At 43.6% G+C, this 26,648-nt stretch overlaps 1 protein-coding gene and 1 long non-coding RNA gene across 7 annotated transcripts in view; one reads left to right on the top strand and one right to left on the bottom strand.

Moving 5' to 3' along the window:
- The window catches only part of MEIS1 (Meis homeobox 1), a 133,642-nt gene that overhangs the window by 59,941 nt on the left and 47,053 nt on the right, over positions 1–26,648 (bottom strand). The gene's annotated exons all lie outside the window — the stretch shown is intronic.
- Positions 60–9,507, top strand: LOC106004781. 2 transcript variants are annotated; one of them, XR_006606074.1, is made up of 5 exons: positions 60–221; positions 609–984; positions 7,100–7,252; positions 7,365–7,511; positions 9,058–9,507. It is a non-coding gene; the product is annotated as an uncharacterized LOC106004781 (long non-coding RNA). The 2 variants fall into 2 exon arrangements; XR_001177798.2 differs by lacking the exon at positions 7,365–7,511 and having other exon boundaries at positions 9,058–9,502.

The raw sequence follows: 26,648 nt of genomic DNA, 5'->3' as shown, positions 1-26,648 counted from the left end.
CTCGTTAGTAGGTTTTTTGGTTGCCATGGTGATGATTCAGATGTGTAGAGCTGAGATGTGGTCAGTTAAATATGGTGGTGGCCATGGGCAGAGATGCTGTTCCTGCCTGGGTATCCAAACCCCACATATAGTCGTTGATGTTAACTTGTGAGAGGATGCATTTAGGATATCAACTATTTCCACAAGTGATCTATCTAAAGACTAAAGTAGGCCACGGAAATGTAAGTAATCCATCATTTGGGCGGCTTGACATAGGAATGCTTCAAATAGAATATAATTTTTCTTGTCATAAAAAGAGAGCATCAAGTTTAGTAAGGGCAAAACTCCTGAAATAGTTTTTTTAATTAGGAAACAATTACTATGTAAGTCAAATAAAGTGATATTGAACTCATAGTCAATTGGAGCTGTATTACCCTAAAAGTCAGGTCGTTCCTAAAATTTCTTCTAGATTAAATCTTTCTCATTTGAAAAGTCACCTGTTTACAAATTCCTTAATATTGGATCCTATTCTTCCATTGATTTGTGTTATAACATGTATGTTGTTTCTTCTAGAAAATATTCTGGCTCTGTGACACCGTAAAACAAAAAGTGTAATATTCCTTTTACAGTGCCGTGTTGAATAAGACCAAAAAAATGAAATCTCTGCCCATATAACCACACTGTCCAAAACAAGTCACAGGGTTCGAATGGAAACTAAGTATACTTTGTGTTCTGGCACGAAACTTCACGGGGGAAAAACAAGCCTGGACTAAAACCACTACAGTAGAAAGCAGCTGAGCTTCTGTAAACGTGCCTCCCTACCTGCTGTCCCAGCTCTCCGAGGAAGGCACCGACTTTGAGAAAGGGACAGGTGGATCCAGCCCAGGAAGAAGAGCTACAGAAGCAAGGCTTTGCAGTGAGGCAACACATTCACCTATGAGCACACTCCCCAGGTTCCATACAGCACTGGAGAGCCGTCCACGTGCCCAGGAATTGGGTACTCGGGTAAGACAAGTTTCCTAGCCACTGTGTATTGGAACTAGCCTCATCGCATCATGAACTTATTCCGTATTCCTTATTACCTAAATACACTAGGTACAAATATACTACCTTGATTTCAGTTATTGCAATCTAATCTACAGTCATTATGTTGCCATTAATCAATTGTTCTTAACAGCTCCCTCAGGAATCCCCTGCCCATCTCCCCCCCCCCCCACAAGGAAATTGTCCCCAAATCACCTTAACTTGTACCGAGGTAAACTTTAAAAACTGTTGGGTGAGGAACAGACTAAATTCCAACATTCCCACTATGATTACAGCATATGCCATGAGCACAAAACTTCTGCAGAACTTTTCTGAGTGTGATTTTTTTGAATTTTAAAAATCCATCATTTTATTGTATTTAAAAATCCGTCTATTTTGTTAAAGTTCCACATGATCGTAGCTGTGCTCTCGGTGGAAAAGGTCGTAAAGACCCACAATCCCAAGACCCTCGCTGTAGCAGCAGCGGAGAAAGTTCTTGGGTGACTTGCCCAAGGTCACCCAGCAGGGATGGGGTTGGCAGGCCCCTGCAGGACCAGACACCTGCATCCCTAAATCAGTGCTCCTTCCAACCCACCAAACTCTCATTATTTGCATAACCAAGTGTTTTATAAGGAGTCCCCTTGGATTTGCCTAATAAATTCCTTGAAAGTCCAGTATTTAAAGAGGCTTTTTATTCAGAGAAGCAATTCACCATATAAAATAACAATTCATTAAAGAAACATGAGAAAAGAAACCAACTCAACAGCATTTAAAATTTCAATGGGCTAATCCACTTTCAATATGCAAAAGGTAACCCAGGAAAAGAAACATATTACTTGATCATTGATTAAAAATGAAAAGCTTCTAACCTAATGACAGTTTTTCACCACCTCTCCATGATTGTTTTCCACCTTAAAAAAAAAAATAGCCTTTCCATCCGTCTCAAAACCCCTTCAGATTAATTTAGCAGGCAATGCCTAGTGCCTGCCTCGAAGAGAATTCATTGATAATTTATGGAAATATCTACTATAATCCAGCGGAGATGACTTTTTTCCAGCTTTGTGCATCAATAGATAATCAAGGCCTTAAAGCAGCCTTAGCTTCCCATTACCTCAGGCAAAAGAATTCCTGAAAGCGTGCCTTGAGGGCACCTGAATTATATACTCCATTAGGAGAGGAAGGCTTTCTGCATTCCATGTGTAACACTCACCAGAACCTTTCCTGTTTATTTCTGCTGTATGAAAGCAGCAGCATTAGGAACAGAATTTTTTAAGTGAAGACTTATGTAGACACAATGGAGAAACCTTTCAAGCAGGAGCCAGATCACCCCCTTCAGTCCCTTGGCAGTGACCCTCTCCCGAATAAAAGGTTTCTATTACATCATTAGCTCAAGCCAAAAACAGCCTTGGCTTAATGCACAGTTTGTTCTTCCTACTGTTTTTAGGCAAATACAGCTACTTTACTCCCATCTGGGAGGGAAATTAAACTGCTGGGCTGTAATCTAAGACAAGATTTTCATTGGAAGCAAATGCTTTCAATCCAGTGTAAATACTGGTGCATGTTCAGAAAAGCCTAAAACAATAAACCCTGCTCCTTCCCGACACAAGTTAGGGAAACGGAGAAGATGGGGAAGGAGAAGAGCAATACTAAAACACACGATTCTAAAAGCAAACACTTCCATAGATTTTAATAAATTGTTTAACCTCTTCCACTTTCTGGAATTGAAAATGGATCTCGAAACATCTCCACCTTGGAGGAAAGTCTAAATGGTCAATTGTACCTTCAGCATTTCCCGTCACTCTGCAATTTGATACAGTCACCTCGATGTGGTCTCTGGAGGATTTATTTCCTTTTTTTATTTTTAAGATCACTAAACAAACTTGGAGAACCGCCGGCCGACCACATGGCAGCAGGCAGCGGCTCTGAACCACATTTGTAAAATGTCAGCAGTGACTTCATTCCTGGAGCTGACTTCTCCTGCCGCCAAATGAAGGCAAACTGAAAAGGTGGAAATAATCATAAAAATGATGCTAGTCCATAAACAAGCTTACAGCCTCATTAGGATAGCAGTAGGCTCCAGTGGGTGATTTATGCTCGTTTTGCTGATGCTATGAGGAAATGCCATAGGGCGACTTTAGCCAATTGCTAATGGTTTCTGACAGCTTCTTAGCAACTAGTGCAAGCAACGTTGTGGCGTTTGCTAGTGACAGAAACCGAAAATGTCATATTATCTGCCCATGTGTCATGAAGTCCGTGTGGCAATTAACTAGCAGGCCAGTGACTGAGGGGCCAGAGGCTCCCGAAAATGGCCTTTGGCTATGCAGAGGCAGCCGATGGGAGCAAGGCGCACGCTGCCTACACGTATGCAACATTCTAACGCAGAAATCCGCTTCCTTGTGACTCCCCCGCTCTGATGAGACCAGGCCACTCAAATCCCTTCTTTCCCCCTCACTCAGGTGAAACTCCAGGCTCTCCTCCCTCTCTCTCTCTGTCTCTGTCTCTCTCTCTCTCACCCAGCAGTGGCTCTGGCCTTATGAGAAGTCTCCAAAACAATCTGCTTTGATATGATTATCCGAATGGCTCCTTAATTGGCAGTACCTGGTTCTGTGCATTTTGGACGCTGGAGTCCAAGGTGCTAGCCGTTTTTCTGCTCTCTCACGAATTAGTCTAAAAGGATTGAAGCTCACTGAAGCGGACTCATTGCCTGTCAGATTGCAAGGAGCAGAGGGACTCGGCAGCAACAAGACACTCCATGAAAAACACCAGGCTTCTAACGAGCGGCGGGGGGGAAGAATCCTGGCCACACTTTCCAGTTTCCGAGCTATCAAAACCATGCACTATATGTCAAACTGTCAAACCTTTCAGCGTGGGCCATTTGCCCTTTCAAATAATATTTAAGAATTGTTTTTACAAAATTTTATAGGCCATGGTCTAGTGAAAGAGGCCAACCAACAAAGAAAGGAATTTGTACTACAATTCGTCTACGGACAATTTCTTGCGAGACCTGGTCTGTCCCTGCGGAGCAAGGCAGGTGACCTGTGGCAGCTCCCAGGCTGTCAGAGAGCTCAGATTTCAAACACGCTCAACTCAAACATCCCAGAGTCGCCTATTTAAGCATGCCCGGGCATTTAGACTGTGCTATCTCGTGCCTTTCAAGGCAGGATAAAGCGGCATTTACCGTATTCAGGCCATTCAATGGGTCAGACTGACCGTGTCAGCAGGGGCTCCTCTCCGGCAGGTCAAAGCCCTGCTCCCGTTTTTTTCTCTTTTTCCTAACGCCCTCTCCCCACTCCAACCCAACCCCAGGACTGCCCATCCCCAAAACCTATTCTGAGCCAGGCAAAAACAAAACCCTCCGAAAGTGCCCAAGATTTACATCACAAGGGAGAGGAACTTCCAGGGTCGGTGGGTCAGCAGGTATAAATAAAAATGGGTTGTCTGTCAGAACGTTCTTTCTGTCCGGGAGCCTAAACTCCTAATTAGGGATCTGAACTTTCAACTGCCGGGGCAGCTGAAGGTGTAAGGTTGTGGACCTTCTTGTTTTGCTAGAGCTTCACGACAATTCATTTACAATTTTGCCAGGGACACGCCATAGTTCCCGGCCAGGTCTTCCCCTTACTTTCGCTCTACGCCTCTTCAAGTGTTTGGAAACAGAATGTTGGTCCCAGAAATGGAAGTAGACTCAAAACCAAGGCCATCTGTAATCGCATCTTTTGATACGGACTAAAGTCTATCATGTCTTGAAAGGTGACAAAATGGTCAGTTTAAAAGCATTAAGGCTGTACAGCTCATGTTGTACGCTGGCTAACTTTTCAACCAGTGTTAAGGGCTTTTCCCTCTTGCCTGTTTTCTCACACAGCATATCTACAAGACAATATGGCATTTCAGCCCTTGTGCAGTGTGTAGAACATTCTTGCCCTTCCAGGGGCTGCTGGTGCAAACACCCCGTCAGTATGGAGAGGTCGGGTTTCTTTTGTAGTGGAGTTATCCGAGTGTGCCAGGTTGTTAGGAAGAATGTAAAACTACCCCAAACCCACCTCGCCAGATCACGGCTGTGTCTACTTAGCCAGAAGTCAGATGGGATAATGTTTCTGTGTTATGTTAAGAGGATAAATGGTGAGAATTATAGACAACCCTTTCTCGGGAACCAGCTAGAATACTTCAGAGGTTATAAAGAAGTGTTTTGTCTTCACTGAGAATGTGTAATCGCTGCCAGAATGAGTTTTCTAAAATACATATCTGATCTTATAACCCTGCCTCTTAAAATCTGCTGTGGCTACGGTTTGCCTTCAGGATAAAGGTCACACTTTTGAGCCTGGCATGAAAGGCCTTTCACGTTCTCTCTCCGCCCCCGGGTGTTTGCAGCCTATCTGCTGTTGGGTCCCCACCCAGACCCTGAGCCTCCTGACCTTCTCAGCATCTCCCCACAGGCATGGCTCTCACACCTCTTCTAGGTTCCCTGTGTAGCCCCCTTTGCACCGTCCTTCCTGGCAAGCTCCTTGGTGACCTTTTTTTAGGTTCAGTTCAACTGCCATCTCCTCTAAGAAGCATGTGCTGAACTCTGGCTGTTCAGTGACACCCCTCCCCAATCCCCAATTTTTCTTTTCCCGACACGCCTCCATCCCAAAACACGTCACACTCCATCTGGCAGGACTTTTGTGTTCTGTAGTCTATGTCCCCTCGGCTTGATTCTAGGATATATGAAAACAGGGATGGGGTCATATTCTCCCTCTAAGATTCTCTAGCCCCAGGCTTATCCCAGTGTCCAGGGTACAGACTTGTCAAGGGCATAGTGAATGACTGAGCGAATGCATTTCTTTTTTTCACTGCATGGAGAAAACCACAGTTTCCATTTCCAGCTGTTACAATCCTTTTTGATACATGCTTAAACTCTTGAGGAATATCCACCAAGGAAAAATCAGTAAAACTCTAAGAAAACATAAAGGAAATGCATTCTCCAATGCTGGGACGTTTTCCTTGGAATCTTTCAGCTCCTCTCGGACAAAAGATGGATGGAGTGAGAGAATTGGAGCTCTTTCTAGTCTTTGCCATAGTTTCTCAAGAATACATTTCTACTTCCTTCAAATTACAATTTAAAACTTTCTACCTAACTCAAATGTCTTGCTGTTTGTACATTTTCCTGAGTTCAACTCTAAAAAATAAAGCCAAAGTTTTGCTTCCCTCTGAATTTTTAATTTTAAATATATCACTTGACAGGTCTCCTAGTTTTATCCTCGCAAAAAAAAACCCTCAACTGTCTCTCAGCAAACCGAGCTCAGACTCCAAGCTCAAACTTGACAGACTCAGTGCTAAATACAAAACTCTAGAACTCTGGCTTTTCCTTAGTTTTGCCAAGTCATGGATCGACCATCCCCACAGCATTCCTCCACACCCGCATCAGCAAATTTTCAGCAACAGGTTATCAGAGGACCTTAGTATCTGATACTATCATACAGACTGACTGCCACAGGGTCCTCGGAGACATTAGAAAGGATTTTATAAGATCAATGAAAACCTAAGACAATCCCGTACGTCTTATTACGCATTTTTAAGAGAAACACAGTAGACTTTATATATCTTCAAATTTGCAGCCAATATACAAACATGTAATTGTCTAAATCCAATGGTTCACTTTTGCGTTTGACTTGAATTAGGGCTCTGTTACCACAGCCTCCCTTCTGTATCTCTTCTCATCCTTAGGTGTTTAACATTTCCTTGTTCTTAGTTCAAAGTGATTCTCAGTTGATCAAAGAAAAATAACAAAGGAAAGCACATTCTCGTATGCTTTATGTTACCACCCACCACTTCCCTGAAAATCTGGAGGTGGTTCCTTTGGAAACCAAGATAAGGAGTTAGATGTTGGCACCTGCCATGCAGTGTGAGGTTCTAGCAGGGGCCTAAAAAATGGCCAGTGTTACAGATACACTAATGGCAGTGACTGATAAGACAGAGGTAAGGAAAAGTGGGGGAGAAGATTAAGAATAAGCAAACTTTAAAGAAACACATTATTGGCACTTACAAGAAGAGCCTAGGTACATTTCCCAAGGTTGGCGTTATAGAGATTTGCCATGAAGCTTTTCCTTTCTCGTTGATTTAGGTCTGTTAAACAGTGACAAATAATTGTTAATATTTAGCTCCTGTGGAATGAGCTCACAGCCTTATTCTGGCCTGTAGTGGACTCCTGACATCACAGAAACCTAACGGGAGGAATGGAGACTCAAGCCTAGAGGAAGTAACTCTCTCAACGAAGGTAATGCCTCCTTTTCTGGAAAATAAAGTGTGGACTTTAAAAATGAGCCCTACACAGGTAACCACTTTTTGCCTAAGCGGTCACTCTTACCATTCATTTATTCTTTTGACAGAAATGTACTGAATTCTGACTATGTCCCAAACACTGTGTCAACCATGAGGGGCACAGATGGGGAAGAAAATCAGAAAGAGTCCCTGTTTCTACAGAGTTTTCCAGATAGAGGGCACAGATGTGAAACAAAATAATCATAGGGATAAAGGTACGACTATACTCAATCAGAAACAAACATAGGTCTATGAGTGTTGAAACAAAGGAGACCACTGAGGAGGAATCTGGAGCAGAATCTGAAGGGAGGAGAAAGTCGAGCGGGCGTAGGGAGCAGCCTAAAAGGGCAGAGAGCAGAGAAAGGACTATAGGCCACAGGAACAGCAGGTGCAAGGGCCCTGTGTCTGGAAGTGTGATACAACCACAGAACGGGAAACTGGGAAAGCAGGACCACATGAAGCTGGAGAGGTGTGAGGAGTAAGTCCACTTGTGGGCCGTGGTTCAGGATTTGGGTGTCTGTCCTTAGGCTTCTGAGTAGTGACCCACACGTACTTCTGTGGCATCATCAGTCTCTTCTCTGTCACATGCCCCAGTACTACCTCAATGTTACCAAGTAAAGCCTCATTCCCCAAGGTCTCTTTCTAGTTCAACCCAACAAAGCACTTGATTCCAAATTAAGATGGGGGAATGAGTCCATTCAGGTAGACCCCAGCACACGCACAGATCACACTCTGAAGTTAATCTGTAAGTAGGTCTCTTGGACATTGGAACATATTTTCACATAGAAGCAAGTTATGAATAGTGTTGGGTCCCAAGGCTTGCTCATCAAAGCCAAAGTAATTCATTAAGGGAATAAAGTTCCAATACCAGAGCCCAAGGTGCAGAAAGTATAAGAAGGAGGAGGAGATGGTTGTTGGCTTTTCCCCTTGTATTTCTGTACATAGAATCAGCTGAGGAAAATATTCAAGTATGTGTAAGTGCCTCATGTACCTCCTTTTCTATATGTCATGTCCATTGCTCAGCAGACATCTCCTGGAGTTTCTCCCAGTGCCTTGTAGGGGCACTTGGCCTCCCGCTGTGGACACCCCACCCACACTATCCTTTTCCTGCTGTGAGTTCACACTTACCATCTCCCCATGACCCAAATACCCAGCCTTTCAGTCTAGTTCATCTAAGCCAGACCTGTTGAAGTAGAAAGCAATCTGCAAGCACTAATGGAGACTCAGCGAGAAAACCTAATGCTCCTTCACCTTCCCAGAAATATGGGCATCTTTGAAAGAAAATTTGTTAATGCAAATGAATCTTTAAATGGCAGAATTTCAGGTAGAGTCGTTAGTGAAGTTTTTTTGTTTATTTTTTAAAGATTTTATTTATTTATTTGAGAGAAAGCACGAGAGGGGAGAGGGGCAGAGGGAGAAGCAGGCTCCCCGCTGAGCAGGGAGCCTGATGTGGGACATGATCCCAGGACCCTGGGGTCATGACCTGAGCTGAAGGCAGATGCTTAACCAACTGAGCCATCCAGGTGCCCAGGAGTAAGTAAAGTTTAAAAAAAAAGAAAAAAATACAGCTGGTACTGGGGAAGTTTTGTTGTTAATTGTTGTTTTAATCAGCAGATGCCAGCCTTTCGGAAGAGCCCCAGATCAAGTTCCCAGACTTGTCGTTGCATCCTCTACCCTCAACCACTCACCCCTGCTCATCCCTCCTGCATTTGTGAAGTCACGCATCTCTCACCTTGCTCAGTGTTTCTTTCTTTTTCACAGAAACTGTGGTGGCAGTGAGTGGGTCCTGGGAGTGCACAGCAGTGAGAACAGCAGTAAGAGATCTTGGCTGAACAAGTGTGTGTATATGGAGGACACTCCTATGATCTGGGTGTTTATAGCTCAGAGATCACCAACCCGTTGGAATAAATTTGGAAGAACTCCTTTGCTACAAATAAATTCACTCTATTAAGCATCTATCACCTCATGATTCTTCACGGAGACCACAAACCATGCATAAAACATAGGAGGGTAAAAAGTATGAAAAAAATCCAACCAAACAACGGAGACCCAGAATGAAAATGCTCACTGGATTTTTAGGGAACACAAAGAAAATCTGTTGAATTATATTAATATGCCATTGATAGAACTGAGGGAAGAAATAGGACTTTCTAAATTCATGGAAAGGAAGAATTGTCAGAGTTGGTCAGTATTCATATTTGCAGTTCACTTATGATTTATTTTCCTGCATGTGTTTCTATGAATAGAGTACCACAGACAGATAAAAGATGTACAAAGAAATTGGCTACATTTTCCAAATTTTTTTTTTTAAAAATCATTGTATTTTGTTTTTTTGAGATAGGAAGACCTTTTTCTAGTAATTCAATATGACTTTTGACTTGAATACCCCTCAGGGGAACAACAGCAAATTAGTTACCTACATGCAGAGGACAAACAGCAATGATGAATAGGAAAGAAAAAAAACACAGATTTTACTCATTTTCATCCATTCAGCATTTTTCTTTTCTTTCTTTCTTTTTTTTTTAACAACCAAACACCATGGAAAATCCCTGCAAAGACAGCATAACTTCTTAATGAAGTCTTACAAACTTCAGGATGTAAGTGCACTGCAAGATGTTACTGACATCTTTGTATTTATACTAACAGTAAAACAAAATGGAAATCCCCTAGTCTTTTTCTAAGAAAAAAAGAAAGAAAATGTGCTACAGTAGCAAAGGTAAAATAGTGTCAAATTGTTAAAATCATAAACTTTTGTTTTGAAGCAACATCTCAGAAAGCATTTGAGGAACTAGTATTTTACCTTTTTAATATTAAAGTAATGCACGCCAAATTCCTTGAGATAGTCCTTCGAAAATATATAAATCATATATTGACAAATGATCTCAAAATTCTGTTTAACCACGAAAATAAATCCCTCAGTCAAAACAAAAACAAAAGCAGAAAACAAATGCCACACATGGGATCTTATAGCCAGGCAGACACACACACACACACACACACAAACACACCCCATTTATTTTTGTGAGATCCTCAAATGCTTGCCATATAATGTTTTTAAATTTTTATATACTCTGTATGTGTGTGTGTATATGTAGGTATATATGTATATATATACATATATGTGTGTATATATATATACATGTACATATGTATATATACTCAACCTGTGTTGAGTGTGATATACCTGTGTGAGTGTGTATATGTACACTTACACAGAAAAGATAACATTTATTTATCAAAAAGTTCATTTCTTCAGCAAACTCAGTTATATAGAATGCACTTGAGAATGTGGGTTTAATAAAAAGATTTCCGACATGCAGATTAGAAGCGGTTGAAGTGGTTCTCGACTTTGGCTACACATAGAATCATGTGGTAGTTTTCACAAATCCTGATGCCTACACTGTACCCAAGACCAATTAAATTAGTATTTTGGAGGGTGAGATCCCAGCATTAATGATTTTAAAGCTCCAAGATGATTAAAATGTACAGCCAAGTTTGAAAACCAGTGGATTAGGGTCACAGATTATATGTGGCAAAGCTCACAGATTTTTTTTTACAGAGAAATGGCCATAAGACCCTTAATCAGAGACCTGTTCTGTGTACTTTAGATGTGTTTTCAAAGGTTTACTCATCTGGTTTCCTGCCTCATAGTTTGTAGACTGAGAGTTTTGTCACAATGTAAGACGATAAAAAGGCAAAAAAGAACTTGGCCCACAAGGGCCCTTTAGCGGAAAACAGCCCTATAGATGTTAAAGAGTCTGTGTAAACAAAGAAAGAAACAAAACTATGAAGCACAGCACCATAAATCACGTATCTACTGAATTAAATTATTTTAAGCTTGTGAAGATTAGATACGATACAGTGTTATGTGTAGTCTGGAGACATTTTCCTAAAAATGCCCTTCAGTTTTTTTGAATATCTAAAAAAGTAGGATTTTGTTCATCCGGACCACATCATTCTTGAGCGAGAGCACATTAACCAGAATCCCGTGACTTGCCCTCATTTCACTGGTCTGTGTCGCTAGATGGAGCACAGCCCTCAGCGTGCGCATCGTGCGTGGGTTCAACACAGGGCACCAGCACCCCTTCTGACCCTCCCTGGCTTCCTGGGGACCTTCTCTCAAGGTGCCCAAGGGTTCTTCATCCCTTTTCTTCTGCTCTCAGTACATATGGAGGTGGAGGGAAGGGCAGGGTGGGTGCAGAAAGGGTCAGAGGTCAGCGGAAGGCGGACAGGACTGGATGAGAGGGCGGGACGCACCTCCTGCAAAGAGGCAGAAGTTGGAGCAAGAGGGAATGCTGTGGGTCAAGGAGAAAAAAACAGACGGAGATGGCTTTGCCTTCGAAATGAAATGGAACCAGGCTGTAAAATGTAGATTAGGAAGTCTTTGGGGAGAATGAAGTGATGTTAAGGACACAGGCAAGAAAGAAGTTGGGATAAAAAAGAAAGAAAAGCTTGTTATTCTCTTATGGAAAAGCCATCTGAAAATCCACCAGTTTCTGAAAGATAAGGTTTGAAAATTACTGGCATGCACCTGTGATTACCTCTAACCTTCTCTCCTCTGAGTGTCCCAGATGCCAGTCCTTGTGTAGTTTTGGGGGCGCGCACACCAGTCACTCAGTTAATTAGGGACAGGTGCTTGCCGCTCAGAATCAGCACGTTCTGTCAAGGGGTGACTTCCTTTGGTGGGCACACAAGGATAAAGTCACTTTCCACAGCAGCGATACTCCAGATCTAACTTACAAAGCCCCAGGGATCTTGCCAAAACGCAGTTTCCGATTCAGTGGAGGAGGAGCCTGAGATGCTGCATTTCTCACAAACCCTGGGGGCTGCTGAAGCCGCGTCGTCGCAGGTCCAAGGACCCGTGATAGGCATCCTAGGAAGGTTCTGGGGGATCTTCCCCTACGGGCAAATAATGCTAGAAAATGTTGGGTGCACGTGCAGGCCTGGCTACAGTGGAAGGTGACACAGTCTCCTCCAGCGTCCACAGGTAGGACCATACCTGCACCCGCGGGACCAGGACAGGGAAAGGCTGTTCATCCTCATTTTGAGCATCACCTCAGGATGTCTCTAGGACTAAGTGGAGTATCAGAACAAGCCAGGATGTCTCCAACTGGCGACTCTTCTTGAGTTTTGTTTTGGTTTTTTAAAGATTCATTTATTTATTGGGGGGAGAGAGAGAGAGAGAGAGAAAGGGAGGGCATGCTTGAGTGGGGGGATGTTATTAGAGTAATGCATGCCATTACTCTAATAAAGGTATGGAGGGCGGAGAGAGGATTTCCAGCAGACTCCTCGCTGGGTGAGGAGCTCGACCTCAGAACCCTGAGATCGAGACCTGAGCTGAAATCAAGAGTCAGATGCTCAACTGACGGAGCCACCAGGCATCCCCCAGCTCCTTGCGGATAGTACCACAGCCCTCTCTCCTCCATCTCCCCAGCACATGCAAACCTCGCTCACTTGTCTGGGAGGCGTTACTAGAGAGCAGTGTAGCCTCTGGAGTCAGATTGTCTAGGTTCCTGTAAATCCCATCCTCACCACTTGATAGCGGCACAGCCCTGGGCAAGTCAGTTAACCTCTCCAAGCCTCTATTTTGCCCCTCTGGAAAAAAGAAGCATAGTAATAGTACAGCGTTGAGCTACTGAACAGAGTAAATAAAATCAGCTACATTGAACATTGAAGACAGAACACGGCATTAGCCCAGGCTTAGCCCAGGGAATGCTAGTTCCTGTGGCTGTTTTGCTACTGAGAACATTCTTTGAGCAAGGGGACCTTTCTCCTAAGCCATGCACCCAAAGCAGAAAAAACAGTCACAGCCACTCTAGTTATGTGTCCTCATCTCCCCCATTCTGTTCTCCTTCCTAGCAGTCACTTTTCCAAAATACATAGACCCATCCTCCTAGCACTGTTGCTTGCATAGCACCGAAAAATGGTCATGTATGGAGCTCCAAAGCCCCCACTTTCCAGCTCCCACAGATGGTCTTCAAGTGTGTCTCGTGTCAGGAACCTGAGGTTCTGCCTGCAGGAGAGCTGGGAGGAGCCTGTGCCCAGGAGCCCCGGCCGAGACAGAGCAGACAAGGGGCTGACCCCAAGCTCGAGCCACAGTTTCTTTTCTCTCAGCGATTACGCATCAAAGAAAGGCAAGTCTCCTCTCCAGGAGGGATCCAGAAATACAAACAAGGTTGCTTCATGAAACACCAGCCTGGAGCAGAAGATACTCGGGCCGCCCCCAACACCCGAGGGGAGCCTCACTTCCACATCCCTGCGGTTTTCAGTGATGACATCACCTACATGCTAATCTGAACTCTTCCTGGGGCGAGAAGCAAGTAGCAGAGTCCATGAATTATTTTCATCTACAAAAGGCAGAAATCATCCTTCCCCACAGAAAGGACCTTGGTCTTTAGGGCACTCTGAACCCCCTCTCGTCTCCCGCTGGCTCTCACCCCGCTCTGAGCTCCTGCAGCTGCCTCTACAGAAATTTCACCTGGCAGCCAGCCCCCCTCGCTTTCCAGCACAATCATCCCACAAAGACTGGAAGTGTCAGAGTAGCCTCAGCTCCATGACGCTCCCCTAGACCTAGACTCCCAGGAGAGACCGCTGCCCTGGAGCTGCAATCACCGCCCCCGCACCCCCACACACAGGCCACCTCCTTGTACAGATGTGAGCCTCCAGGATGGGCAAGACTCTCAGTTTCCTGCTCTGCTTTAAGTCCCCCTTCTGGGCCTCGCCTTGACCCTGACCACAAGCTGCCTGGGAATCACTATTCCTCTCCCCTCCCCCATCCCCTGCCAGTCTTCTTTCCCAGGGCTGAATACTGCTCCCATGAGGAGCCAGCTGGAGGGGATTCTCTCCCTTGAACATAGACCTCAGAACACCCAACCCAGCCCTGCCCGACTTCTGAGTTGGCCTGTGGCCTAGAATGCCTTGCTGCTGGTCCCACCTATCAGACGGGGGATCCGAAGTGCCAGGCCTGGACTTGTTACACCCTTTGGACGCTCTGTCTTGGACCACCCAGCTGCCTGCCCACGGGCCAGCTTTTATATCCACGTTCGGTGCTCCCAGCCCTCATTCCTCTTGATAAGGAGGATGCTTCAGCCCTGCCTGAGCCTCCTCTTGCTGCCCAGTGTCTCTGTGTCTCTGAGATTCTAGCCGGGCGCTCGGGCTTCAGCGTGTCCTGCCTTCTCCCCATCTGGCATGCCGAACCGGGACACAGCCTCGGATCACATCCAGTCAAATCCAGATGGTCTGTGAGAGTACAGTTTCCACATCTGATACTGAAGGGGATGTGGGAGACATGGGCCATCCTCTCTGTATTTCATTCTTCTTTCCAGGAACCTCTGAACTTAGTCTCTCTCAGGAGGCATCTCCACCATTATTTGGGGCAACAAGTTCTCTCTCCTGTAGAAGAGACCGCTACAGGGAAGAACAGTCTAGTCTAGGCTAGTCTGAGCAAAAAGCCTGCTTGAAAGTTGTATGGTGGGTCACCACAGGCCCAAAGCTACACATTGGTCTGCTCTCTGGCCAAATAACAGGAATATGATCAGGTTTTAAAAATGCATAATCATAGTAGGGAAAGATAATCTCCCTCAGAGAAGTTTGAACACTTTCAAGGCACGGAATGTGACTATGTGGAGCCATGTTACCATGAAAGGATGAAAAGCAACAGGAGGAAAGTTATGCTGAGTGATCATGTTAACTGTTTCTCTTCAGATACTTGCTTGTTTTCTTTGTTTTGCTTTGTTCTTTAATGGGAAAGCGGGTGTTTGGAGTGTGGGCTATTTGAATGTGGAATGATCCTTCTAGGTCTTCCTAAACTTAGCAGAGAGTCAGGGGTAAAATCCCAGGTGGTCAAACAGTGATTTCACAACCTCAGGCCACGATTTCTTATCTTTCCAAGTTCCATACTTCCCCAAACATATGTAATCACGCCTGACCTACAGGTCACAGACCGGGACTGAAGTTCCAGGCCAGCCACTACGGTCTGCGTAGTCTTTGTGAAGCGACTCCACCCTGCTAAGCCTCCCTGCCTCCACCCACAAAGGGCTGGTGGGAATAAGGAACTAGCTAACTCAGAGGGGTGTTATGAAGAGCAAGTAGAATTAGACACAGGAAAACTCTCGGGAAAATACAAAATAGTATAAAAAATGCCACTTCTTTAGAAGAACTTCTAGATCTTTAGAAGATCTGCCAAGACAGAGGTGGGTACATTTTCCACATGCAAATAATGATAGCTGATATCACAGTGTATTTCCACGGCCTGTGTATATACCAGCCATTCCCACTAGCCTATGAACTCCGTGAGCCCAGTAAATGGGTCTTGTTCACCACTGGACATCCTCAGGGCCTACCCACTAGCAGGCAGCCAGTGCTTGTTGAATGAAAGGCCAACTGAAGTCATAAATTTATTTAGATTTATTTAGAGTTAACGGAGGGGTGAGACCACTGAAAAGCAACTTTATCATTCCAGCTTTTGTTTCTCTCTCTTCTCTACAAGAAAATTTCTTGCCCCGAGTTAGTTCCACTCTCTCCACATGGGTGGCATATATAGAATTCATGATTAGGAAAATGTAACAAAGCATTTGGTCATGCATTCCAGGCGTTTGCCAATCCTCCTTTCTATATAAGGAGAGCTCTTACCTATGGAGCAACTGATTGACTGGTTGATTCAAATGACTGAGAGGAGAGGAGAGGCTGAGGACACCTCTTACATCGGGCCACTCACTCTGTCACAAGTGGACTAATGAAGCACCATCTTCATCAGCCTGTTGAACCTGTATTTCTACACGGCGCATCAGACCACCACCTATAGATGCACCGCAGGAAACAACGGGATGGCTAGAAAACCATCCTTAGCCTAAATTCTACCCATATTGCCAGCAAACAAAATACAGACAGATGATCCACTCATAACTTCATTCTCTCTCTCTCTCCTGCTCACTGCTTAGATGGGTGTGATTAAGTGATGGATGGGTCACTTAGAGTAGAAGCAGTTAAAATGGTCATTTTATATTTAATGCAGAACATCCCTGCTTTCAGCTGGCCTTACGTATGAGAAAGTATGTGAGGGAGAGCAGGACAGTGCACTGTGTGGGTCCCTGGTAGGGGAGTCATAATGTGTGGCGAAAGGTGACATCAAACAGGAATATTCTGTCCCTGTTCATTTGTAATGAATGGAAATGAACATCATAACACGTGGATATGTTTTTAACCACTCCACAGAGGCTATGAAAGAGTAATTACAATTTCTTGGCTTAATTTATTATTACTGATATGATGGGAGAAAACCAAGACCATTTTCTAAAGATACGGATAAAAAGGGGAATTCATTTATAGGGAAAAAGCTACCAAAATGATAATGGTATTAACAAGACTTGAATCCCTCCGTCCTTAAGGCGACTCTGGTTCCAACACATAACTGTAAAGTAAGGCACAAATACTACAGTTAGGAAAACAGCAAGGCCCCATGTTAAACCGGGCGAGGACAACACACAGAATCAGAGTATACACTCATTTTCAGATACTAAGGATCATATCACTGGGAGAATGTCAGGGGAGATGAGGAGAGGCTTGAACCATGGACTCAACCCCAGTTGAGGCCTTCAAGATCAAGCGGCAAGGACAAGCATTTTGGCTAATGCCAGCTGCCTTACGGTGTTAAGGGCTAGCCATTGATCTCTTAGACAAACCAGTCGTATGAAGTTTAGGTTTTTAATACCATGGGCCAAATGCTTATGCGTTTGAGCTGTACAGGCCTCTCTGCTAGGCAATGCTGTCCTGAAGTCCACTCCCAAGTTTAAAGGCCACTTTGGTGGACCATCAGCTTCCCCCGATTCCTCTTTATGGGGATGGGTACACCTGCACGGGGAATGAGTGACATGACTCATCCAAAAGTTAAGAATGCAGTATCAGGCCCCAAATGTGTTCAACAATAGAGCTGAAAAGATGCAACTCTTCTTAGAGCAATGAGACAAACTTCCAATCCCCCGAATAGGAAAAAAGGAACTTCTTCCAGCTGATTGTTCCAAGTGACCACAGTTTTCACTAGCATCCATGCGGGATGTCCAGCCGTCACTTAGGACAGTCAGAGCTGCACAGACACCCGAGACGTTCTAAGGAGCCTCTGCTCTGGGGATCTCCAGGACCAAACTGATGCAGGCTGGGGATGTTCCTCCTAGAATCCACGGGAGACTATGAACACGCGTGAGTGTTTGCAACCTCCTGACAGTCCTCTCCTGCTGGACCCCGCCAGAGGAGAGCAGCAATGTCTGTAGCTTCGTGCCCAGGAGGCAGTCTCTCAAAACCAGGGTACAGAAGGCAACCAAGTGAAAGAGGTTTCGACCGTGTTTGTGCAGTGTTGAATGTAGCAAATGGAGCTGGATGAGAAATGAAGAGCTCGGCACGCCAGAGTCCCCCTTCAGAAAACTGCCAAGGAAGGGTGCCCCCTGCGCTTGTGGGTTGAAACAACCTGCAGGCATAGCCCACTTTCTGACCCCCTCCTACAGAACACGTGGGCTTGTGTGCACGAGGACAGGAACGGCTCACACAGACTGGAAGGGTTAGGGCTGCCCGACAAGCTGGCTGCGTCTTCTGTCCTCGCACAGCTGCGAGGGTCTGGGTGAGGACCCTCCAGCTGGCACGTGCCCCCTCCAGCCACTCTCCACTTGGCTGCCTCCTTACACAGACACACAAGTGAGTGCATGCTCACTCTTGGTGGCTTAACAAGCTCCTTGCCTTTAGATTTAAATTCACTGTACTGTAGTGATTTTTTTAAAAAGATTTTATTTATTTAACAGAGAGAGAGAGAGTACGCACAAGCAAGGGGAGGGGCAGAGGGAGAGGGAGAATCAGGCTCCCCACCAAGCAGGGAGCCCAACACCAGGACCCTGGGATCAGGACCCAAGCTGAAGGCAGAGGCTTAACCAACTGAGCCACCCAGGTGCCCCTCTACTACCAGCGATTTTAACAGACCCGTTATTAAATATCTCCAGTATCCCCTATTTTCACAACGTTGTTCACATTTTAGCATGAAAGGAGTTCTCTTCAAAAAGGACAATTTGGGTGGTGGTATTAATTTTCTGGTGCAGCTTTCAGTGTGTGAGGCTGTGAGCAGGGGAGAGGAACCCAAACCAATTGCTTCCCTCGTGGAATGAAAGGACTCTCCCAAGCCCTGTGCATCAGGGGAGTGTGGGGTCGGGGGCTACCAATGGCGGTCAAGCGAATTTGGAGAGCCAGGATTTGGTAACCCCCAACCATACATTCTCACCGCACTTCTTGGCCTAACTTGATAGATTGATTCTGAAAACATACACTAATTTTTTAAATGCAAAACAGACCCACTTGTGTTAGGGCCTGCACAAACAGAGGACTAGGAGAGTGGAAACAGCATAAACAATGTTGTTTATATCCGAGGCCTGAGAAAACTGCTGCCCTTTCCTCCAAAATTGCAGGAAGTATCAGAGTAAACCCCCACCCATTAAGGTGGAATAAGAACCATATTTTCCACAGGAATGGATACAGTTTTTCAGATAGTCTGACATTAAGGGATCTTGGAGCAGGGGCACAATTAATAAAGGATGGGTTTTCCTCTAACCCAGAACGGCAGGGGCAGAAAATCCCGCCCCCCAACACACACTAGCAATTCCGAAAAGTTAAAACGAAGTGAAACCAAACACAGTGAAAAGGGCACATGTGGGGAAACACGGATCATTTTCATTGTTCTCCTTCACTCTTACCGCCTGTGGAGGCAGAGAGATGGGTTCCTACCGCTGAGTACCTAACAAGAGCCTTTTACTGCGTCGGGGTAACTAGCCCTGTGATCTGGGCCCTCAAGATTCAGAACCCCTTTGAGCTAGACCTGCCTTACTCCTTTTTATATCAGTTGGCTTCCTTAATTCATTCCTCCCATTTCTTAAAAATTGTGGCTGTTTTAACAAAACTATATTTAAAAGCAAGCAACAGGAAGCTTTTACTTGGGAAGTTGAGGTTTAAGCACTCCGTGGCAAACAATGAACCAGGGAGATAAAGATGCAACGTGAAAGGTTGGGAACAGACCCTTGCTAGTTTCCTGCCAGAGTTGTCTTGTGAGCATGTGTGAGGCCACGATACGGACCAACAGTGCTAGTTTGCTTTTATTTACTCCAATTTATTTGTTCCTGTGAGAACCCCTATAAAAACAAAGTGTGGGGACAGACAATGGAAGCCCTGCCATCTCCTCCTTGCCAGGGCTTTTATTTTCCACATTATCAAATGTTTTCATCAGTGGAGCTCAGCCCATTCATTCAACCCTGTGAATCACAACCCAGATCATATTGCATTGGGGGAAGAAAAAAAAAAAAAAAACAACCATGCACTGCCTGTATCATTGAAAGAAAGAAATGTATGTTTCCCTCTCCTCTTTTCCCTTTGATCCTTGCAAACAGAGTTGGGGTCCTCTGTAATGCCCTACGATGGACGCTTTGCCCCAGCCGGCCAAGCAACTAGAACTTTTAAAGAAGTCAGCCTGCAATTCCATAACATAATTTTATCTCCATTCCCTTTCTTGGCCTCCTTCCCCAAACAGGTATCCATGTCAAAGGAGAACTCTTGAGTTGGGGGTTTGTTTGACCTAGGTCACACAAAGGTCAAGTTTTTCACCAGTTGTTAACACAAAGCTTCCAGCCAACCCACCCTCCAAATCCGGCTACACAGTCTGTTTCCATGTGCAAACGCACTACGCACATTGGATTTTCCTCAGTTTTGCAGGAACTAACAATCCCTTCAGTGTGAAGTGGTCTCAGTGACAAATAAATAGGTCAAACACTCTTTTGGTGAAACTGGAGGCGCTGAATTTGCCAAATATGGAAATGGAATGGATTTTGACTTTTTCATTTTTAAAAAAAGTCTTTTTAAAGTGTTATTTTAAAACCAGTTGAACAGATCGCTTTATTCCTTTATTGGACTTCAAGGGATGCTGTCTTTTAAGCAGTTTTATGCACTCCAAACTGTATTTTTGCCTTTCTGAAAGAGATCAATATTTATTCAGATTGATTTTTAAGATTTACATGTGAAAAATAGATAAAATTGGATCAAATATAAACCAAAACTAATTCTGTCAACTCCCATGAAAGTCAATAAAGCCAAAATAAATTTAGCAGATTTCATCTACCTGCATTTGAGAATTGTTTTACTTCATTATTTCTTATAAACTTACTGAGCAGAAATTTGCTTAACTCTTACCCATGCTTCTCTTACTGAAACAGTAAGACTCTCTATGGAATATTTTGCACTTGAATATTATCACCAGGATAGCATATGGCAAACTAGCGGTAGGCAGTTTATCTTCATCCTCTTTGTAAGCTAAAATTAGCACAATGTGTTTGCAGCATTCTACACTTGACTCTGCTGGGGTGGTATTCTCCACAATGCCATGCTTGTCCCATATCCTGGCCGCTTCCAGTATTTAAGCAAATGGGTTGAAGGTTTATAGTAACAACACAGATACATTTTAATGCAATAAAACCTCAAATTAGCACCAACAATGAAAAGTAAACTAGGTCTATTAGCAATGAAACCTGAAAAACCTTCCTTTATCAGCTTCCTAAAATATATAGTATTTCCACCACAAAGTCCTTCAGATGTTTACAGAGGCTAATTGTACTAAGCGGGATATATACATAAGGCTCCAAAAGCAAGAAACAATTACCTTCTTAGACAACTGAGGCGTGTTTTTCTACTTGTTTACCATATTCAGTTTTTCTTGGTACTATGTTCTTGATGCTAAAAATTCACTGTTGCTAAGAATTTAGTACCAGCTTTCACAGGATTAAATGAAGGTGATCTGCCAATGGAAAGAGCTTACTCTTTAAACAGGAAAGCAGCTACTGGCTGGCTCTTTGAAAGGATTACAACACAAACAATGATTTTAAAAACAATGGAAGCCCTTCAAATAATACATCCCTTTTAGCAGGCCTGTAGCAGAGTGATCTTCTCATCAAATAGTTAAAAACAAAACAAGAAAGCTTGAGGAAGAATTAACTTTAAGGAACCCAAATTGGCAGGTAGACAGCAGAAGGATATTTACATTAGGGACAGAGAACACCTCTATCTCTTAATGCCATTTACTAAAACAGATGTTATATTAAGAAGACTTTGCTGGAAATTTCACTAGCCAATATCAGGCTGACTTTCCATTACCTCTGTGTGCTAAGACAAATGTATTCACCTTGTCACCAACAGATTAATCCAAGATGACAAATAAATGTTCATATTGTCCACTGATTTATATCAAAAGATTTAAAAAGTCTTCATCACCTCTCAAAAAAAAAAAGATGATTTCTCAAAAGTTCAGGGTATACTTGACCTAGTCATATTATTCTCAGAAGTCTGCATTTGGAAAAGGGGGACAAATGTAAAACCTCCCCAAACATTATAAGGCAACTTCATATATGATATTACTGAAGTGATTATTTCACTTGATGTAACTTATGAATCCATCTCTCCCCATCATTCTTGACCCACACCCCTCCCCCAGCATAGAGTATCCAGGAAAAATGCAGGATACAAATGTTTAAATAGGTAAATCACTTGGAAATTTCAGTAATAACCAAATAAAGCAGTTATATATTCCACATCTATTCAAAGAGCTGGGGATGCATTTGGACCTTTTCAGTGTTATCTGTGCATAGAAGAATCAAATCCATAACACTACTTCGCATCTAGATACTCAGAAAACTCACCTATCGGGAATGGTTGGTACTTTTTGATCGCTATTACCAATGTTAAATCTTAGATTCAGAATTTCTCTTCACTGGCCATGAAATTATTTGGAATTTACTGACCTTCTGCAAATTTCAATCTATATGTAAAATGTTTATTGCAAGTTCTTCATTCTACCCAGGTTTGTTCAACTTGGTTCTTAGAATTTCAGTATTTCAGAAGCGAAGGAAGACGTTTCAATGACCTAACCAACCTCTTTTATTTCCAGAAGAAATTTCATCCCATTGAGGTTATGTGAGTGGTCCAGCCCCAAGCACAGGGCTTGTGCCTTGTCCGGTGGGGACAGATCTGGAACAGCTGTCTCCAACAACAATGGTCTCTGTAGTTCACCACACAGTCTCAGAGAAAGACAGTTTAAAGTTCTCAACATAAGGCGTACATGAACCAGTATTCAAAATAGAAATTGATCACTATGCACTGATCCTAACCTAGAATCATGCACAGTTATTTTCTCCTTATGTTTTAGCATTGGTTTCTGAGATGCCAAAATAGGTGGTTCAGCACCTTGATGAGGAGGATAGAGGAATCACTGATTTATCTATATCCTCAGAAATGTATGGATTCTTAAATATCCTTTTTTACAGAAGAGGAATATACAGTACTATAAACACACATGTGTGTGCATCACATATAACGACAAAGCAAGTATGGCAAAATGTTAACAATTGTCGAAAGGGACTGGTGAGTTATGCGTACTAATTAAACTATTTACTTGATTTTCCTGTATGTCTGAAAATATTCAGAATAAAAAGTTGAGAAAAATGCTAACAAACAGCATGGGGAGAATCTCAGTGCAAGGCCGCCCTGTGTTTTCCATCTTCCGGGTACCACCGTTGGCTCTGCCGTGGGCCACCACATTGTGCCACAACTGAACAGAGTTATTACCACATGGATAAGAAATTCCTCTCTTTAGAAGGAGCTGGACCATGTTTGGTTGTTAGGAAACCACCTCTGTTCCCTTGAAGAGGGATGGCTTTGCAACGAATACCAAAAATTCAAACACATTCCTGTGTCATGAGTGAGTGGTTACCAAAAGAAATTAAAATAGTCAAAACAGACTCTCTGCTGTCATCATAACGAGGCCACAACACTGAATATAAAGAAGAGCAAGAAGAGAGGTGAGCAGTGAGGTGGGGGAGAGGAAGAGTGGGCAATCAGCACCACCAGGAATTCTGCAGGTGAAAGAAGTAGTAGAGGGGCGCCTGGGGGGCTCAGTCAGTTTAGCCTCTGCCTTCGGCTCAGGTCATGACCCCAGGGTCCTGGGATCGAGTTCCACATCGGGCTCCTTGCTCAGTAGAGAGCCTGCTTCTCCCTCTCCCTCTGCCTGCTGCTCTGCCTACTTGTGCTCTCTCTGTCAAAATAAATAAATAAAATCTAAAAAAAAAAAAAAAAAGTTTATAGCAGCTAATTTGCTATAAACAAAGACCTGCCTATAAGTCTAGTTTCACCACTCCATAATTACCCATAATCAACCTTTCCTATTCAGTATGGATAGGCAAGAGGTATTTTAAACTTTTTTTTCTTTCTTTCTTCTTTTTTTTTTAACCAATTGCCCTGACCATAAACCTAGTCCTTAAGATCTATATAATGTTTGGTAAAATTTAGCTAGGAAATAAGGACAATCTTCATAGATCTTAAAGTTTGCTGGTAATATGGCATCCTGAAACTGAAAGGCCTGGTATTGTTCAATAGCTTCATCAAAGGCCAAAGATTACTGTGACAAGGTAAGACTAGAGATACGAGAAGAAACTCTGTTACATTCCCCATCTGAGCTGGGCTCTTGTGAGGGAACTCCACCTATGTTCTCTGAAAGCACAGAATCCCAACCTGATCATCAACAAGAGGTATGCCATTCAACACATCACCTTGACTCTTACCACAAACCTCATCTTCTCCCAAACATGTTGATATGTGGCATAGAGGGAACCCTAGCCTTTGTTTTAAAAGAATCCAGTAGACCAATGGCCCTGTGGTCAGAAAGGTGCCCTTCATACCCATGTCTCTTCTTAATTATTCAGTTCTTCATCATCGCCTCGAAAGTAAAAGTAACAGACGTGACTTGGGATGTTTGAGAGTGATGGATAATAGAGGGGAGTCTTCTATGAAAGGAAATCTCAGTGGCCCACTAAGTTTAGAATGACTTCTGTCCTGAAGCAAACGGGCAGATAAACACTCTCCATTTGGGAAGGGAATAGTACTAGAGTCTCGATTCCTTGTTACACCGTCACACACACTCAGAAATGAGTACCAGTCCTAACCACAGTTCCTTTTCTGAAGAGAGAAAAACAAACCAGATGATGATGATGATGATGATGATGGAGATGATGATGATGATGATAGCAGCTAACACACACACACACACACACACACACACACACACACACACATTCTATGTACCAGGCACTGTTCTAAATTCTACACATCAGTTTGTTTAGTCTTCTTGATAACCCTGTATGGAGGTGTTAATACCACCCCATTTTGTAGGTAAGTTTAAGTGGTTTTTCTGCGCAAGGAAGTTAAACCTATGCCAGTTCTCCATGAGGAAAGACCAGTGGAAGACTGCTTCAGTTCTACTCATATACTAAACTCCCTCGTGCCTGAACAGTAGCAAAGTGCCTCAACTGAACTGGATGAAGGAGAAGGGAACTCCTAAAGAGGACAGCATCACAAACAGGTGTGTCCCAGACATTTCTTAATTCAGGAGTGAAGGGAGAATCCAACACTGGACTACAAATTCCTTGAGGGCAGGAATTGGTCGTATTCATCCTTGTTGTCTCAGGATTTAGCATAGTGCTTGGTATACAGGAGGTACTCTGGGAATGAATGAATGAATGAATTATAATGCTAAGCAATACTTCATCACTTCCTTCTAAAGGTCCTTCCTATTTTATTCTCTCTTCTTTCTTCCTAATGAGCGAGAACTGGTGAACGCAATTCAGAAATAAATGAACCAAGAAGATACCAATTACTAAGTTTCTTCTTAATCTGGTACAAAAGAAAGGTGTCAGGAGTTGAAAAACCTGGCTGGTTCAGGTCCCAGGGTTTTCCCACGTATACCCTGTCATACCTCAGCCAATTCTCACCTATAAAATGGAGAAACGGAGGGCTGCTGTAAGACTGGTGGTGGAAGGCCCCACAGACTAAGTTAGACGGATGTAGTTCATAGACGGAAGTCAGGAGAAGTTGTTATTTTTAGGATATATTTCCTCCCCAGCACTTACGTGGCTTAGAGTAGGTGTTCAGTAAATATTTGTTAAACAATGGAAGATCAGAACGAGAGAGCCATATCTCTCTACTACATTACATCTCAATTCAGAAGACTTCGTCCGAGAGTTTCAAACTTGTCAGGGCTGATCCCTGTGGAGGGAGGTTTCCTCAAGTAGATGTCTTTATTTCTTTGGGTTAGAATGAAGAAAGTAATATCCAGCTTCACATCCAAATAAACACCATTGTCAGCCTTATGGGAAAGCAGGACCGTGGGGGGCAAAGAAGAGACAAAAGGTAACAATCTTGAGGACCAATCCGATGGCCCTCAACTCTTGGACCCCTCTCCTCTCTGCACCCCAGGTCACAGTAGAGAAATGGCAGCGTCATTGCTGTCCTTCTGCTCCTCTGAAATAGGAACCTGGATTAGCTCTGGCTGGCTGAAGCTCAACCCAGATAAGTCCCGAGCAATGCTGATAGGCAGCGGGAAGGAATTTGAGGAAGTGACAAGAAATGCCACGTCATCCACCATAAAGAAAGCTTGCCCACAAAGTGGCCTGGGAGGTGGCTTCTCAGCGACCGGTGCTCAGAAAAATGCAGATAAACGAAGAAGTCTTTCTAGCAGCAGGATAGAGAGCCAGCCACAAACAATTCATGTCCTTGCCACATCCTTCAGTGACTGTGAAGAGGAAAGGGAGCACTCCCTGCCCACATTCCCCCTTGCACAGCCCAAAATGAGGAGCCTGAGCAGAGAGTCCCAGGCACCCTCCTGCTGGAGGGGATTGGGACGCTGGGGGTTGGGGGCCGTGGTCTCCCCTCCGCTCACCTCTAACATATCAATCAGGCAATCCTGAGGATGTGATTTTAAACCAAGATTCTAGGTTACAGCCGTTGTGTCACAGGGAAGGGTAGATGCCATGTCAGACATAAACTCTTCCTAATTTCATTCACCAAGTAAGGGACGTCATAATAATCTGCTATGGCATCTGTCACTGCAGAGATTTCCACTGTTCTTCACAAAAGTTTCACAGGAAAGTGGAAGTCAGCAAGCAGTTATTCTCCAAAGAAATTCACAAGGCAAAAAAAAAAAAAAAAAAAAAAAAAAAAAAAGGAGGTGGCCTAGCAAAGAAGACCGGGGAGAATAGAACTCTTCTGTTCTGTCATTGTTTTCTGAAAGACAGTGCGACATTCCCTATTGGTTATAGATGGTATGGCTTTCTTTACTTACATTTTAAAATTTCATTCAGTGGACCTGTTCTCACAAAAAATGTATCCAAAGCTGGCCTGAGATATCTTCATGGAGAAATCTGTACTTTAAAAAAATAGAGCAAAAGGTCTAATATTTTTAGAAAAAAGTAGTCTGTATGATGAAATAATGCCAATGACCACTTAAAAGGGCA

The sequence above is a fragment of the Mustela putorius genome, unplaced genomic scaffold (assembly GCF_011764305.1).
Source record: "Mustela putorius furo isolate JIRA1106 unplaced genomic scaffold, ASM1176430v1.1 tig00000224_pilon_pilon_pilon, whole genome shotgun sequence".
NCBI lineage: Eukaryota > Metazoa > Chordata > Mammalia > Carnivora > Mustelidae > Mustela > Mustela putorius.
The sequence above is the reverse complement of the archived record's forward strand: the minus strand, read 5'-3'. Positions and strand labels throughout refer to the sequence as shown.